A 16,159-nucleotide genomic window follows, 5' to 3' on the forward strand; every position below is an offset into this window, starting at 1 on the left:
TGTACCAATTAGAACCGTTGGGAAGACTGGGGAAAGTCTTTGCGATCATGCTATAAAAAACAGAAACTTTACCACTCACTAGACTTGCTTCCATTTTTTATTGGAGAGCGAAATTTAGTTAATTCTTTTTGCAGATGATTAATAGATAAATTTCTCACGTCCAGCAATTTATTTGAGAATTTTATGAGTTACATAAGTATACTTTGATACAGATTACTACAGATTGTTCTGTTTTTGACAGGTTCTGTTTTCCGTGTGTTGTTTGCTTATTTTGATGAATCTATGAGTAGTAAAAGATTTTATAAACCATAGATAAGTTGGAATAAATTAGGTTTAACGTCTATATGAATAAAGAATGAGGTCATTACAGTACCTTGAAGTGGTGTTTTGTTTTCTTTTGCTAACGGAGCTTATGAGTTTTCTGCTAAGTTTTGTGTTGTGAAGTTTTCAAGTTTTGGGTAAAGATTCGATGGACTATGGAATAAGGAGTGGCAAGAGCCTAAGATTCGGGATGCCCAAGGCACCACAAGGTAATATTCAAGGACAACCAAAAGCCTAAGCTTGGGGATGGCCCGTATGGCATCCCCTCTTTCGTCTTCGTTCATCGGTAACTTTACTTGGAGCTATATTTTTATTCGCCACATGATATGTGTTTTGCTTGGAGCGTCATTTTATTTTATTTAGTTTTGCTAGCTGTTTGAATAAAATACCAAGATTTGAAATTATTAAATGTTAGAGAGTCTTCACATAGTTGCATAATTATTCGACTACTCATTGAGCTTCACTTATATCTTTCGGAGTAGTTTGTTGTTGCTCTAGTGCTTCACTTATATCTTTTTAGAGCATGGTGGTGGTTTTATTTTATAGAAATTAATGAACTCTCATGCTTCACTTATATAATTTTGAGAGTATTTAGAACTGCATGGTAGTTTTCTTTGGTTAAGAAACTGGTCCTAATATGATGGGCATCCAAGAGGGATATAATAAAAACTTTCATATGAAGTGCATTGAATACTATGAGAAGTTTGATACTTGATGATTGTTTTGAGATATGAGGATTGTAATATTAGAGTCATGCTAGTTGAGTAATTGTGAATTTGAGAGATACTTGTGTTAAAGTTTGTGATTCCCGTAGCATGCACGTATGGTGAACCGTTATGTGATGAAGTCAGAGCATGATTTATTTATTGATTGCCTTCCTTATGAGTGGCGGTCGGGGACGAGCGATGGTCTTTTCCTACCAATCTATCCCCCTAGGAGCATGCGCGCAGTACTTTGTTTCAATAACTAATAGATTTTTGCAATAAGTATGTGAGTTCTTTATGACTAATGCTGAGTCCATGGATTATACGCACTCTCACCCTTCCACCATTGCTTGCCTCTCTAATACCGCACACCTTTCGCCGGTATCATAAACCCACCATATACCTTCCTCAAAACAGCCACCATACCTACCTATTATGGCATTTCCATAGCCATTCTGAGATATATTGACATGCAACTTACCACCATTTTGTTACTATGACACGCTTCATCATTGTCATATTGCTTTGCATGATCATGTAGTTGACATTGTATTTGTGGCAAAGCCACCGTTCATAATTCTTTCATACATGTCACTCATGAATCATTGCACATCCCGGTACACCGCGGGAGGCATTCATATAGAGTCATATCTTGTTCTAAGTATTGAGTTGTAATTCTTGACTTGTAAGAAAATAAAAGTGTGATGATCATCATTATTAGATCATTGTCCCAGTGAGGAAAGGATGATGGAGACTATGATTCCCCCACAAGTCGGGATGCGACTCCGGACGAAAAAACAGGCCAAAGAAGCCCAAATAAAAAAAGAGGCCATAAAAAGAAGATAAAGGGCCCAAATAATAAAAAAAATGAGAGAAAAAGAGAGAAGGGACAATGCTACTATCCTTTTGCCACACTTGTGCTTCGAAGTAGCACCATGATCTTCATGACAGAGAGTCTCCTATATTGTCACTTTCATATACTAGTGGGAATTTTACATTATAGAACTTGTCTTGTATATTCCAATGATGGGCTTCCTCAAAATGCCCTAGGTCTTCATGAGCAAGCGAGTTGGATGCACACCCACTTAGTTTCTTTTTGAGCTTTCATACACTTATAGCTCTAGTGCATCCGTTGCATGGCAATCCCTACTCACTCACATTGATATCTATTGATGGGCATCTCCATAGCCAGACTATATGATTTTGTAGGGATAGCTTTCTTTAGCCATGTTATTTTGACAAGACATGATTACTTGGTTAGTATGCTTGAAGTATTATTATTTTTATGTCAATATTAAACTTTTGTCTTGAACCTTATCGATCTGAATATTCTTGCCACAATAAAGAGAACTACATGGATAAATATGTTAGGAGCATTCCAGATCAAAAATTCTGTTTTTATCATTTACCTACTCGAGGACGAGTAGGAATTAAGCTTGGGGATGCTAATACGTCTCCAACGTATCTATAATTTTTGATTGTTCCATGCTATTATATTATCTGTTTTGGATGTTTATGGGCTTTATTAGACACTTTTATATTATTTTTGGGACTAACCTATTAACCCAGAGCCCAGTGCCAGTTTCTGTTTTTTCCTTGTTTTAGAGTATTGCAGAAAAGGAAAATCAAACGGAGTCCAATTGACCTGAAACTTCACGGAACTTATTTTTGGAAGGAAAGCAAACCGGGAGACTTGGAGTGCACGTAAGGGAAGCAACGAGGAAGCCACGAGGCAGGGGGCGCGCCCACCCCCTGGGCGCGCCCTCCACCATCGTGGGCCCCTCGTGGCTCCCCTCACGTATCTCTTCCGCCTATATATCTCCATATACCCTAAAACGATTGTGGAGCACAATAGATCGGGAGTTCCGCCGCCAGAAGCCTCCGTAGCCACCGAAAGCCAATCTAGATCCGTTCCGGCACCCAGCCGGACGGGGCAATCCCTCTTCGGTGGCCATATTCATCATCCCGGTGCTCTCCATGATGAGGAGGGAGTAGTTCTCCCTCGGGGCTGAGGGTATGTACCAGTAGCTATGTGTTTGATCTCTCTCTCTCGTGTTCTTGAGGTGATACGATCTTGATGTATGGCAAGCTTTGCTATTATATTTGGATCCTATGATGTTTTCTTCCCCCTCTCCTCTCTTGTAATGGGTTGAGTTTTCCCTTTAAAGTTATCTTATCGCATTGAGTCTTTAAAGATTTGAGAACACTTGATGTATGTGTTGCCGTGCGTATCTGTGGTGACAATGGGATACCACGTGATTCACTTGATGTATGTTTTGGTGATCAACTTGCGGGTTTCACCCATGAACCTATGCATAGGGGTTGTCACATGTTTTCGTTGTTATTCTCCGGTAGAAACTTTGGGGCACTCTTTGAGGTTCTATGTGTTGGTTGAATAGATGAATCTAAGATTGTGTGATGCATATCGTATAATCATACCCACGGATACTTGAGGTGACATTGGAGTATCTAGGTGACATTAGGGTTTTGGTTGATTTGTGTCTTAAGGTTTTATTCTAGTACGAACTCTAGGGCTGTTTGTGACACTTATAGGAATAGCCCAATGGATTGATTGGAAAGAATAACTTTGAGGTGGTTTCGTATCCTACCATAATCTCTTCGTTTGTTCTCCGCTATTAGTGACTTTGGAGTGACTCTTTGTTGCATGTTGAGGGACAGTTATGTGATCCAATTATGTTATTATTGTTGAGAGGACTTGCACTAGTGAAAGTATGAACCCTAGTCCTTGTTTCAACACATTGCAATACCGTTTACGCTCACTTTTATCCTTAGTTACCTTGCTGTTTTTATATTTTCAGATTACAAAAACCATTATCTACTATCCATATACCACTTGTGTCACCATCTCTTCGCCGAACTAGTGCACCTATACAATTTACCATTGTATTGGGTGTGTTGGGGACACAAGAGACTCTTTGTTATTTGGTTGCAGGGTTGCTTGAGAGAGAGCATCTTCATCCTGCGCCTCCTACGGATTGATAAACCTTAGGTCATCCACTTGAGGGAAATTTTCTACTGTCCTACAAAGCTCTACACTTGGAGGCCCAATAACGTCTACAAGAATAAGGTTGTGTAGTAGACATCACCGCCTGATGAAAAACCAATGCCTGGTTATCGCGCTGAACATCTTGATGCTAAATACTCACTCCGTGATCAACTTTCTGCCGCTGAACGCAAGAAACTTAACCCAACAATCAAAAGGGTTCAAGCCTTGCTGGAAAATGGCTTAACTGGAGTTGATTTGATCCGCTGTTGGATCGCATGGCGGATCATCCCTCTAAGCGGCCGATCTGATTTGATGTGCAACTATACCGGAGGAACAGACGATCCATTACGCCATAGCTCCCTTCATCTGATCGAAGAAGCCATTGTTGAAATGGAGACCACCCTCGTCAATAGAAAATATGAATAATGCAGCAAAGTAGGGTTGAATCCTTTCTACAAGATTAACCCGGCACCAGAGGTAATGCCTCTTGACTCCTTTTTTCTCATTAGTTAAGTATTTGCATAGGTTTCAATGTGCTATTTTTCTACAGGCTAAATCTGACTTTTGGAAGGCCAAATATGATCATGAGGCTGCTAAAAAAGCTAGAGCCATTGCAATAGCCACCAAGAAAACCACCAGAAAATCTAAGAAGAAAACAACTGCTTCTGACTTATTCAAGTTGGATGACGTCTATGAGTCGGAGGTAGACCTTGACTCTCTTGGCCTGCTTTTTAACAATCTTATTGATACTGACTATTATCAGGAGGACACGGGGGCCAGCCAGGCAGTTGAAGAAGACGTAACTATTATTTCCTCTGCCTCAGAACCTTTACCAAGGCAGAAACCTCGGTGGGTAACCCAGAAAGTAAGGTTTTCACACCCCTTGGCTTATTTACGTCCTCATTTTCTTTTGAAAAAACAGCAGCATGAAAGCCGCCGTCAGACTCAGACCAATGGAGACGATGAGTTACCCTCTGGCTTACCAAAAACTCCTCGGAAACGCCAAAACAAGGTTGTTTTACATCTTAACTCCGATGAACGAGTCACTTGTATACATCACTCAACTATAATTCCATTTTTGCAGGATATTAATCGTTCCTCCTCTGGTGATTCTTCACAAACTCAGCTGCCGGCTTTTAAGACCACCCCCGGGTAAAGATAATTATCCTTCTTCTGCACATTTATGCCCGTATCATTATACTAACTCATCAAATTCTTTTAGTGGTCAAGCAAAGGTAGTAAAACCGGCTGACGATCCAAAAGCAGCTGAACCGGCGCAGCCGACTCTTGCCCCAGAACAAGCTGAAGCACCGGAATACCCTGCTATCAACATTCAATTAGATCTTCCTGAGCCGTCTATCGATGAAACCGTTCTTAATCCATCCACTACTGAACCGTCAAGCTCAGCTAACCCGTCGGAGACTTACGGCAATGATGTTTTAATCACTAGTAGAAGATACGTTGAACCGGGCAATCCAACTGTGCTGGCAAGACACTCTGCAAAGCAAGAAGGCATGGAGAAGAAGAAAGTGAGGTTTGATGTCTCCCACTACACCCATCTGAGTACTGGTGAAGAACTATCTGGCTATCTTAGCCAAGTCAACTCCAGTCGTGACTCAGAGATTGAAATGGTCAAACAGATGTATCAGAAATATGAGGTATGTTCTCTGGTTTATATAAGTTATGTACCCTGGCAACCCCCAAATTTGCGGAGTATGATAAGAGTGAATGATCTATAGACTTTTAATAGACATATAATCCCTTGCCTTATACTCCTTTCGATTCCCGGTTTACAACTATACTGGATGGTGATAATTTCTTCAATTTGCATGTGTAGTCCCCAAGGGCCGATTTAGTCAGTATGAATGAGCCGGTCCTAGTAGCCAATATGGAAGAGAAAAATACTTTGACCAGATATCTTTATTAGCCGGCTGAGGCTATCAATAACATATCCAGCTTACCTTTGGTAGGCAAAACAGCAAAATGCATTAGCCCCCAAGTGCCAAGTGGTCTTTGCTTGCAAAGCATTTGGGACTTCTGGAAAAAAATCCAATTCCTTTAACAATAAAGATGCGCTAACAGACATTAGCCCCCAAGTGCCAAGTGTTATTGCTTAAAAAAGCACTCGGGACTTGCTTTTATAATCCGCCATGAAACTAACAACCTTATTCTGTATACAGGCTGCAGCCGCAGAACTGGAATCCCAATTGTCTGAAGCCAAGACACGGCTGTTAACTCAGGAGACTGAAACAAAGAAAACTGAATCCAAACTCCAATTGAGTGTGTCTGAAGCAGAGAAACTGAAGACCAGTTTTAGTGCAGAGAAAAAGGCTTGGGCCGATGAGAAGACTACCCTCACGCAGCATGCTGAAATGGCCGAGGCGGCTCTGAAAAAAGTTACCACTGAACTCACCAGTTTAAAGAACCGTGTGTCTCAGATGGTTTCTGAAATCTTCGGTAAATCACCTTATTACTTACTCAAAGTCTATATTTGTCACCATAATGTAAGACGCCTAGTTAACTCATTGGGAAAACTTCACAGGTCCCCGGAGCAGCAATCTGAGTCAAGATAATCTGATAAAGCTCAAGGTGGTTTACACTCTTCTGGACCAATGGTATACTGGACCTCAGTGGGCTCTTGCCATTATCTCCGCAGCGAACCAAGGACCAAACTTATTAAGTGATGTCTTGAAGAAGTTGTCCATCTTACCTGCCAGGTTTCAGGAAGTCAAGCGTTCTTGTGCGAGAGCTGGAGCCGTAACTACTTTGCCGGAGTTAGACACGGCAGACGTAGCCAGGGGGTACCCCAGCTTTAACGAAGATGGAAGTCCCTTCAATCAAGAAGACTTTGTTGCCTGTGTGAAAGAGATTAGTCCTCATGCCACCATTATTGTTGAAGAAACCAATATCACCAAGTATCAGTCGGGTTTTGATGCAGAAAATAAGAAGATGGCCACTCCTTCCTATAAATTGACGAACTTAATCACGCCGATTCGGCAGCACACCTTCGCCCCTGAAACTGACCCGTTTGGTCTGATTAACGACGAGGCTGAGTTCGTCGCCCTTCATGGCTTTGATTGGTCCAAACGCAATTTCCAAACAGTGGAGGAGGACGAACCGGCAAGGGATGAGTCGCAACAATCCATTCAACTCGGCCAGGATTCATGAACCGGCTCCAGTTTATCATCTGCTATGTGCGAGAGTAAAAATAGTATTTATCCTTTTGGGCTCCAAATGCCTTGTAATAGGCTAGCCTAAAACTTCATGTATAGATTATGCCATCGTGCATATTGTACTGCGTACAACACTTTTGTCCATCATGTGATGATATACTTTCCATCCCTTATAATATCAGTAGTGTTGAATCTGTTCCTACATCCAATATATAAAAACTGTCCTGGCGGTTTATCGCCGGACGGGTCATAACGCCCAATACACAACCATGGAAACCAACATAGCTGTATAACCAAGGCAGGATGCAACATTAATCAACATGAAATATATCATTCCTATGATACTGAATTATATTGGTGTCTTACCACGCGGTGGGTCATAATATCTTACATACGACCATTAATATTGAAAGAAGAGACACAGATAAGCCTGTTATGAATTTTAACTTTGAAACACAACAACAATATCATACCTGTGATCTTGAATTTGCACTGCCGATTCATGTGATCCGAACAGTAAGGGTGATAACCCAATCTTTTAGAAGCCAACTGTAACGCCCTCGATGCGGCTATATCTCCCACGTGTCGAAGCACGACTTAGAGGCATAACCGCATTGAAAGCAATGTCGCAAGTGAGGTAATCTTCACACAACCCATGTAATACATAAGGGAAAGAGATACATAGTTGGCTTACAATCGCCACTTCACACAATTACATGAATAAAGCACTACATCAACCAGATACAAACAAGGTCCGACTACGGAACCAAAAAAAAAAGAAGAACCCCAAAAGCGACACAGTCCCTGTTCGACCCCAACTAGGCTCCACTACTGATCAACTAGAACGGAACAACACAAAGGACAAGATCTTCATCGAGCTCCTCCTGAGCTTGGTTGCATCATCTGCACGGTCTCATCGGCTCCTGCAAGCTGGTTTTGGAAGTATTTGTGAGCCACGAGGACTCAGCAATCTCGCACCCTCGCGATCAAGACTATTTAAGCTTATAGGTAGGGTAAAAGGTATGAGGTGGAGCTGCAGCAAGCGACTAGCATATATGGTGGCTAAACATACGCAAATGAGAGCGAGAAGAGAAGGCAAAGCACGATTGTGAAACTATGATCAAGAAGTGATCCTAGAACAACCTACGTCAAGCATAACTCCAACACCGTGTTCACTTCCCGGACTCCACCGGAAAGAGACCATCACGGTTAGACACGCAGTTGATGCATTTTAATTAAGGTCAACTTCAGGTTTTCTACAACTGGACGTTAACAAATTCCCACCTGCCCATAACCGCGGGCACGGCTTTCGAAAGTTCAAATCCCTGTAGGGGTGTCCCAACTTAGCCCATCACAAGCTCTCACGGTCAACGAAGATTATTCCTTCTAGCGGGAAGACCCGATCAGGCTCGTACTCCCGGTTACAAGACATCCTCGATGATGGTAAAACAAGTCCAGCAACACCGCCCGAATGTGCCGACAAATCCCAATAGGAGCTGCACATATCTCGTTCTTAGAGCACACTCAGATGAGCAGTCCGTACAACTAAAACCAGCCCTCGAGTTTCCCCGAGGTGGCGCTGCAAGGGGCTCTAGTTTGGACCAACACTCAGAGGAGCACTAGCCCAGGGGGGTTAAAATAATGATGACCCTTGAGTTTGCAGAACCCAAGGGAAAGAAAAGGCTAGGTGGCAAATGGTAAAACCAATGTTGGGCATTGCTGGAGGAGTTTTATTCAAGGCGAACTGTCAAGGGGTTCCCATTATAACCCAACCACGTAAGGAACGCAAAATCCGGGAACATAACACCGATATGACGGAAACTAGGGCGGCAAGAGTGGAACAAAACACCAGGCATAAGGCCGAGCCTTCCACCCTTTACCAAGTATATAGATGCATTAATTAAACAAGAGATATTGTGATATCCCAACAAAACATCCATGTTCCAACATGGAACAAACTCCAATCTTCACCTGCAACTAAACAACGCTATAAGAGGGGCTGAGCAAAGTGGTAACATAGCCAAACAACGGTTTGCTAGGACAAGGTGGGTTAGAGGCTTGGTTCAACAACATGGGAGGCATGATAAGCAAGTGGTAGGTATCGCAGCATAGGCATAGCAAAAGAGTGAGCATCTAGCAAGCAAATATAGAAGTGATTTTGAGGGTATGGTCATCTAGCCTGAAATCCCACAAGGAAGAAGAACGAGCCCATGAAGAAGACAAATGGTCGAAGTCGAAAGGAGCCTCACAACTCCGGAACAAAACCGAAGCTAATGAGAGAAGCAACCCAGAAAGAAGCAAGCAACAAACTAAACAACCATCACAAAGACATGGCATGATGCACAATCAAGTATGATGCATGTCTGGTTTAAATATGCATGGCATGGCAAAGTGCACAAACAAAACTACAAGTTAGGTGGGGCTCAATATGCAATGGAGTTGCATATTGAAGAAAAAACCACATGAGTTATTTAGTTCTCTCTCGGTTTAGGTACCCAACAATATTAAATGTTATTTAACATGGCAAGAGGTGAAGCAAAAGATGACTACCTAAATAGGCAAGTTTAAAAGAGGCCGAAAATAACAAACAACAATTCCGGTAAATCCCCATATGCATTTAGCAATTTGGTGCAACAGCAATTTTAAACATTTTAAATGTTGTTATCATGATGCGGATGACAAGTGCAAGTTTATGTAAGTTTTAAGGCAATGTTGACATGAGCATTATGAAGCATTTTTCACCATGGTGGAAAGAAAGGGTGCCATGGCACCATATCGGTTTCAGTAGATCACGGAGATACCAGTACAAAAGGAAAAGTGACGGAAGCATGTCATGCAAGGATGGTGGGGGGCTCCCGGAAACCGGGTGTCCCACATGATGGTGGCAAGGCAAAAGAGGGGCTTCGTGCAACGAACAACTCCGACATGGAGCAAACATGGGCATATCATACACCACACATGCATTCGTCCACGGGCGTCGTCTGGGCGTTTTACCTTTGAAGCGTGCGGTTTTGCGGCGGTTCGAGTTCGTAGTAGAAGTAGTGTTACTCGCGGATCGTAGTAGAAGTAGAGGTTCACGAGTCGAAGAGGAAGTAGTCGTCCATGTTCGAGGAGCGGTAGTGGTACACGGTCGTCATCGAACTTGGGGTCACATCGTGTAGTTGTACACATTCCGTAGATGTTCATGTCATCAATGTCGTGGTACTTGGGGTCTTCGGACTTGCTGGTCCCGTTCTTGCGACAGTCGTAGTGGAAGTAGTAGTGCTATCGTTCATCTGTGATCATCGGGACGGTAGTGGAAGTAGAGGCACACGACGTCTTGTCGAAAATCATGGCGGCGGTAGTTGTACATATGTTGTAGTCGAACTTGATGGAACCAATGTCCTCGAGTGTAGTCGTGGTACTCGTCGCATTCCAGAACCGAAGTGGTACTTGGCAATATCCGGGACGGTCTTGGCGTTTCGGTGCGGTGTAGTGGTACATGTCAACGGTCATCGTGGTACTACGTTCCAGTCCTGTAGTCGTACTAGGCATCGATGGACCTTCGAGGGACTTGCGTATCCGAAGGGGTACTTGGCGATCGACGGACGTAGTGGTACTTGATGGTCCGGGTCTTGGCGTATCCAAAATGGTCGTCGGTGGTGGAACTTGGCGAACCCGGGGGGGTATGCCTTGGCATAGTTGCGCGAAGCGAAGAAGTTGAACTAAGTGGAAAAGGATCCCGTGCTCACACAACAACAAAGACACACGGGGCGTTGGATGCACACGCGTGGGGGAGGCCTTGTACAGGAAGTTCAGAGCAGGCAAAGGTTGCAGGGGCCGACTGCAAAGGCAGAGCAGCAGCATGACGATGAGCCCACGGCGGCTACCATGGATCCGGCGGCCAAAGTTTGAAGGCGAGCAGGGGAAGGCAAAAGGAAGGGCAGGCCAATCAGGATGTGGACGTGCAACATGCGTCTCGGGCTCGTACATGAGACAAAGATGGCCGGGTTTGTTGGCGTGAGACGGGGGAAGGGGAACTCGCGGTTGCCGCGCAATGCAGTAGAAGAAGCGAAGGGAGGCGCGGCAGAGGCGATGGAGGGCCGGAGTAGAGCCAGGAGGAGGAGGTTGCGGGCGACCGACTGCGGGGCTTGAGCTCCCTGCAACATCCAGGGCGAGGAAGGAGGCGCGAGCTGAGGGCAAGGGAGAAGGTCGAGGTTGGCGCTGGTCGACCTGAACGGTAGCGGCGGCTTCGGTTGGGTCCGCGTGGCCGAAAGCGAAGATGCAGGGGTGCGCGGGCGTCGGGGCTGCGCAACGGCCATGGATGGGCGGCGGCGTGAGCATGCAGGAGATGAAGGAGGAGGGAGGCGAGAGGGGTGGCGCAAGGCGGCGGTGCTCGTTGGTGCTGGGGCGCTCAGATCGAGCCAGTGGCAGCGGGCGTTGGTGCGAGTGCGGTGCTGCGGGAGGGAGAGGGTGATCGAGCGAGAGGCTCGCTAGGTTAGAAGGGATCGGGCACTGTTGGGCCTTAGGAGGCCGGCCCAGTAGAGGGAGAGATCTAGGGTTTCGGGGGAAAAGACCCGAAAATGAAATGGAGGGATCTATTTATAGGCATAGGACGAGCTAGGAGAGTCCAAATGAGGTGCGGTTTTCGGCCACACGATCGTGATCGAACGACCGAGATGATGGAGGAGGTTTAGGTGGGTTTTGGGCCACTTTGGAAGGGTGTTTGGCTGCAACACACACGAGGCCTTTTCGGTCCCTCGGTTAACCATTGGAGCATCAAACGAAGTCCAAATGGTACGAAACTTGACAGGCGGTCTACCGGTAGTAAACCAAGGCCGCTTGGCAAGTCTCGGTCCAGTCCGGAAATGTTTAACCCCCACACACGAAAAGAAGGTAGAAAGGACCACCGGAGGAGATAGGAGCGCCGGAATGCAAAACGGACAACGGGAAAAATGCTCGGATGCATGAGACGAACATGTATGCAAATGAAATGCACATGATGACATGATATGCAATGCATGACACGCAAGCAATGACAAGGCAACAACCGCGAATAACTGGAGAACACCTGGCACATTGGTCTCGGTGCGTTACAACACTACACCACTACGAGAGGATCTCGTCCCGAGATCTAGAATGGCACCGGAGGGACAACGGAAGAGAAAGAGAAGAGGTAAAACTAAGTTTCTTCTTTGTCAGACGAGTGAAACCAAAGAACCTTGAAAGATTGAACAATTTGAAAGAAAGAATGCAACGAAGAAGACAAAGATGAAAGCACTCCGTTAGAAAAGAGGAACAAGGAAGAACAAATTCGGGCAGCACTCTGATTGAAAAGAGATGAAAGACTAGATAAAATGAAAGAGCTTGAGCAAAGGGACACAACACTCCGGTTAAATGGATAAACCAAGAAAAGAGCATGATCTTGACAAAACAAGAAGATGGGTTGAAGAGAGCAACATCACAATGGCTCCGGAACAAAAGTAAGAATGGGATGGAGTGAACGAAGGGAAACACGATCTTGAGGGAGCACGCTGACAACAAATGCTAGAACAGAGTTGTTGGAAAACCAACAACGAAAAGAATAAACTTGATATGGTCTTATGGAATACATCTCAAAATTATGAGGTGACAACCTGCCACTCACGGGAAAAGAATTGTATTGATATGAACGAGGAGACGAGAAAGTATCTCACCAAGAGGATAAATGAAGAACTTGGATCATTGATAAACACCATAAGAGCGACAATCCTTAAAGGAAAGCTTTAGGTGGAATATAACCCAAGATAATTCCAATGAATAGGTTGATGGATTTAAAATACCTCATTCTTAACAATATGTGAATCATGAAACATGAGCTCAAATTATCAAGAATGACATAATACCACCTCCAATGATACGGTAGAAAGAATTGCACTCCGGATAGCAAGATCAGGGACCGTGTCGCTTTTGGGGTTCTTATTTTATTTTGGTTCCGTAGTCGGACCTTGTTTGTATCTGGTTGATGTAATACTTTATTCATGTAATTGTGTGAAGTGGCGATTGTAAGCCAACTATGTATCTCTTTCCCTTATGTATTACATGGGTTGTGTGAAGATTACCTCACTTGCGACATTGCTTTCAATGCGGTTATGCCTCTAAGTCGTGCTTCGACATGTGGGAGATATAGCCGCATCGAGGGCGTTACACCAACACTTCCACAGGTATGATAATTGTCATGCACTGGCGACTTATCGTCAAAAAACCAAGTCGGGTTAAATTGAAACCATACTTATACCTAGATCTAGATGAAAAGCCGCAAAATAAAACCAAATATTGTCTTTCAAAAACATAAGTCACATAAAAAATAAAAAATTGGAGGTTTCTGATTCGAATACGATCAGTTAATGGGACCAAAGGGGTAAAGCTAGGATTCAAATATGATCATGTAGCCCCCAGTGGCTTTGGAGTTGCACCGATCAAGAGGGTACCGACAGCTATGTTCTCTTTGGTTCGAATACGACCTATGTTTGAATGGGAAGCCCCCAAGTGACCTTGAGATTTTTTTTAACGACTCTGATTCGAATACGATCAAAGTCGGACCCAAAATGGGTTAATCTATGATTCGAATAGGATCTAGAAGCCCCCTAGTGAGTTTGGCATTGCACCGATCAAGAGGGTACCGACAACTATGTTCTCTTTGGTTCGAATATGACCTATGTTTGAACAGGAAGCCCCCTAGTGGTCATATGATTTAATGGCTAGATTCGAATACGATCATGAGCCGGAACAAAGGGTTAAGCTAGATTTGAACACAATCAGCCCCCAAATGGTCATTTGAAATTATAATGATGAAGACATGTGATTACTCGGGATGAAAAGGACAGAGGTTCTGCTTTATTACTTATCATAATATATACAACGTCAAAGTATGTACATCATGAGAGCCGGTGGCTCAAGTATAGTAAGGCCGAAGATGAGCGATATTCCACGGCCGGTGGGTCTCTTCCTCCGACTTACGTGAGTCTTTGTGCTCTCGAACATCAGTAAGGTAGTATGACCAGTTGTTCAAGTTCCTGCTGACCACAAAAGGTCCTTCCCAAGGTGGGTTAACTTGTGTGCATCAGTTTGATCCTGGATGAGCCGGAGCACCAAGTCACCTTCCTGAAAGGTTCTGGACATAACTTGGCGGCTGTGATAACGGTGCAGGTCCTGCTGGTAAATTGCCGAACGGGGTGCTGCTAAGTCACGCTCTTCATCTAACAGGTCAAGTGCATCCTGACGGGCTTGTTCATTATCAGTTTCAACGTAAGGCGCCACGCGGGGCGAGTCATGACCGATGTCACTAGGCAAGACTGCCTCTACTTCGTAAACCATGAAGAAAGGCGTATAACCCGTAGACCTGTTAGGGGTAGTATTGATGCTCCATATCATAGAGGGTAACTCCTCCACCCAACAACTCGGCGTCCGTTGTAAAGGAACCATAAGCCGGGGCTTGAGACCTTTCAAGATTTCATGATTGTCTCTTTTAGCTTGACCATTGGATTGGGGGTGAGCTACTAATGAAACATCAAGCCGGATATGCTCACGTTGGCAGAATTCCTCCCTACCACCCTTGGACAGATTAGTACCATTGTCAGTTATAATGTTGTGTGCGAAGCCAAAACGAAAGATCACTTTTTTCATGAACTGAACCGGCATGGCTGGATCACACTTACTAACTGGCTCTGCCTCAACCCACTTTGTGAATTTGTCAACTGCCACCAAAAGGTGTGTCTTCTTATCTTTGGATCTTTTGAAAGGTCCAACCATGTCGAGCCCCCAGACTGCAAACGGCCAAGTAATTGGAATCATCTGCAATTCTTGAGCCGACACGTGTACCCATCATGAGAATTTTTGACAACCATCCCACCTACTAACCAGATCCTCCGCATCAGCGTGAGCCGTCAGCTAGTAAAACCATGACGGAAGGCTTTGGCTACAAGGGACTTTGAACCGGCATGATGGCCACAATATCCTTCATGGATTTCACGAAGAATTTCTTGACCTTCCTCAGGAGAGACACAACGTTGAAACACCCCTGTGACACTGTGATGATGCAACTCACCATTGGCAATTGTCATTGATTTAGACCGCCCGGTTATCTGTCTAGCCAAGGTTTCATCCTCACGCAACTCGTCCCAGGCCATATAAGACAAATATGACACTATCCAATCTGGGATGACGTGAAGAGCGGCCACCAATTGTGCTTCCGGGTCTAGAACTGCCAATTCTTCGTTTGTAGGCAACTTGACAGAAGGGTTATGCAGAACATCTAAGAAAGTGTTAGGTGGCACCTGCTTACGCTGAGACCCCAGCCAGCTTAAAGCATCGGCTGTTTCATTCTTTCTGCGATCAATGTGTTCTACTTGGTAACCCTTGAAGTGTCCAGCAATGGCGTCAACCTCACGGCGCTAAGCCGCCATGAGAGGATCTTTGGAATCCCACTTGCCTGATACTTGCTGAGCCACCAAATCCGAGTCACCAAAGCATCTTACCTGGCTCAAGCTCATCTACTTAGCCATCCGAAGACCATGGATCAAAGCCTCATACTCAGTTGTATTATTAGTACAGGGAAACATCAAGCGTAGCACATAACAAAATTTGTCACCTCAAGGGGAGGCTAAAACAACTCCAGCCCCGAGCCCTCTAATTGCCTAGATCCATCAAAATTAATAGTCCAATAGGTGTTATCCGGCTTCTCTTCAGGCATCTGTAGCTCTGTCCAATCATTGATGAAATCCACTACTGCTTGAGACTTGATAGCAGTGCGTGGCACATATTTTAAACCATGCGGCCCAAGTTTAATGGCCCACTTGGTAACTCGTCATGTGGCTTCTCTATTTAGAATGATATCTCCTAACGGAGCAGAACTAACCACAGTGATGGGATGACCCTGAAAATAATACTTATGCTTCCGGCTCGCCATGAACACCCCATAAACAAGTTTCTGCCAA

Source organism: Triticum urartu, chromosome 6A (assembly GCF_056163025.1).
Source record: "Triticum urartu cultivar PI428250 chromosome 6A, HENAU_Tu73, whole genome shotgun sequence".
NCBI lineage: Eukaryota > Viridiplantae > Streptophyta > Magnoliopsida > Poales > Poaceae > Triticum > Triticum urartu.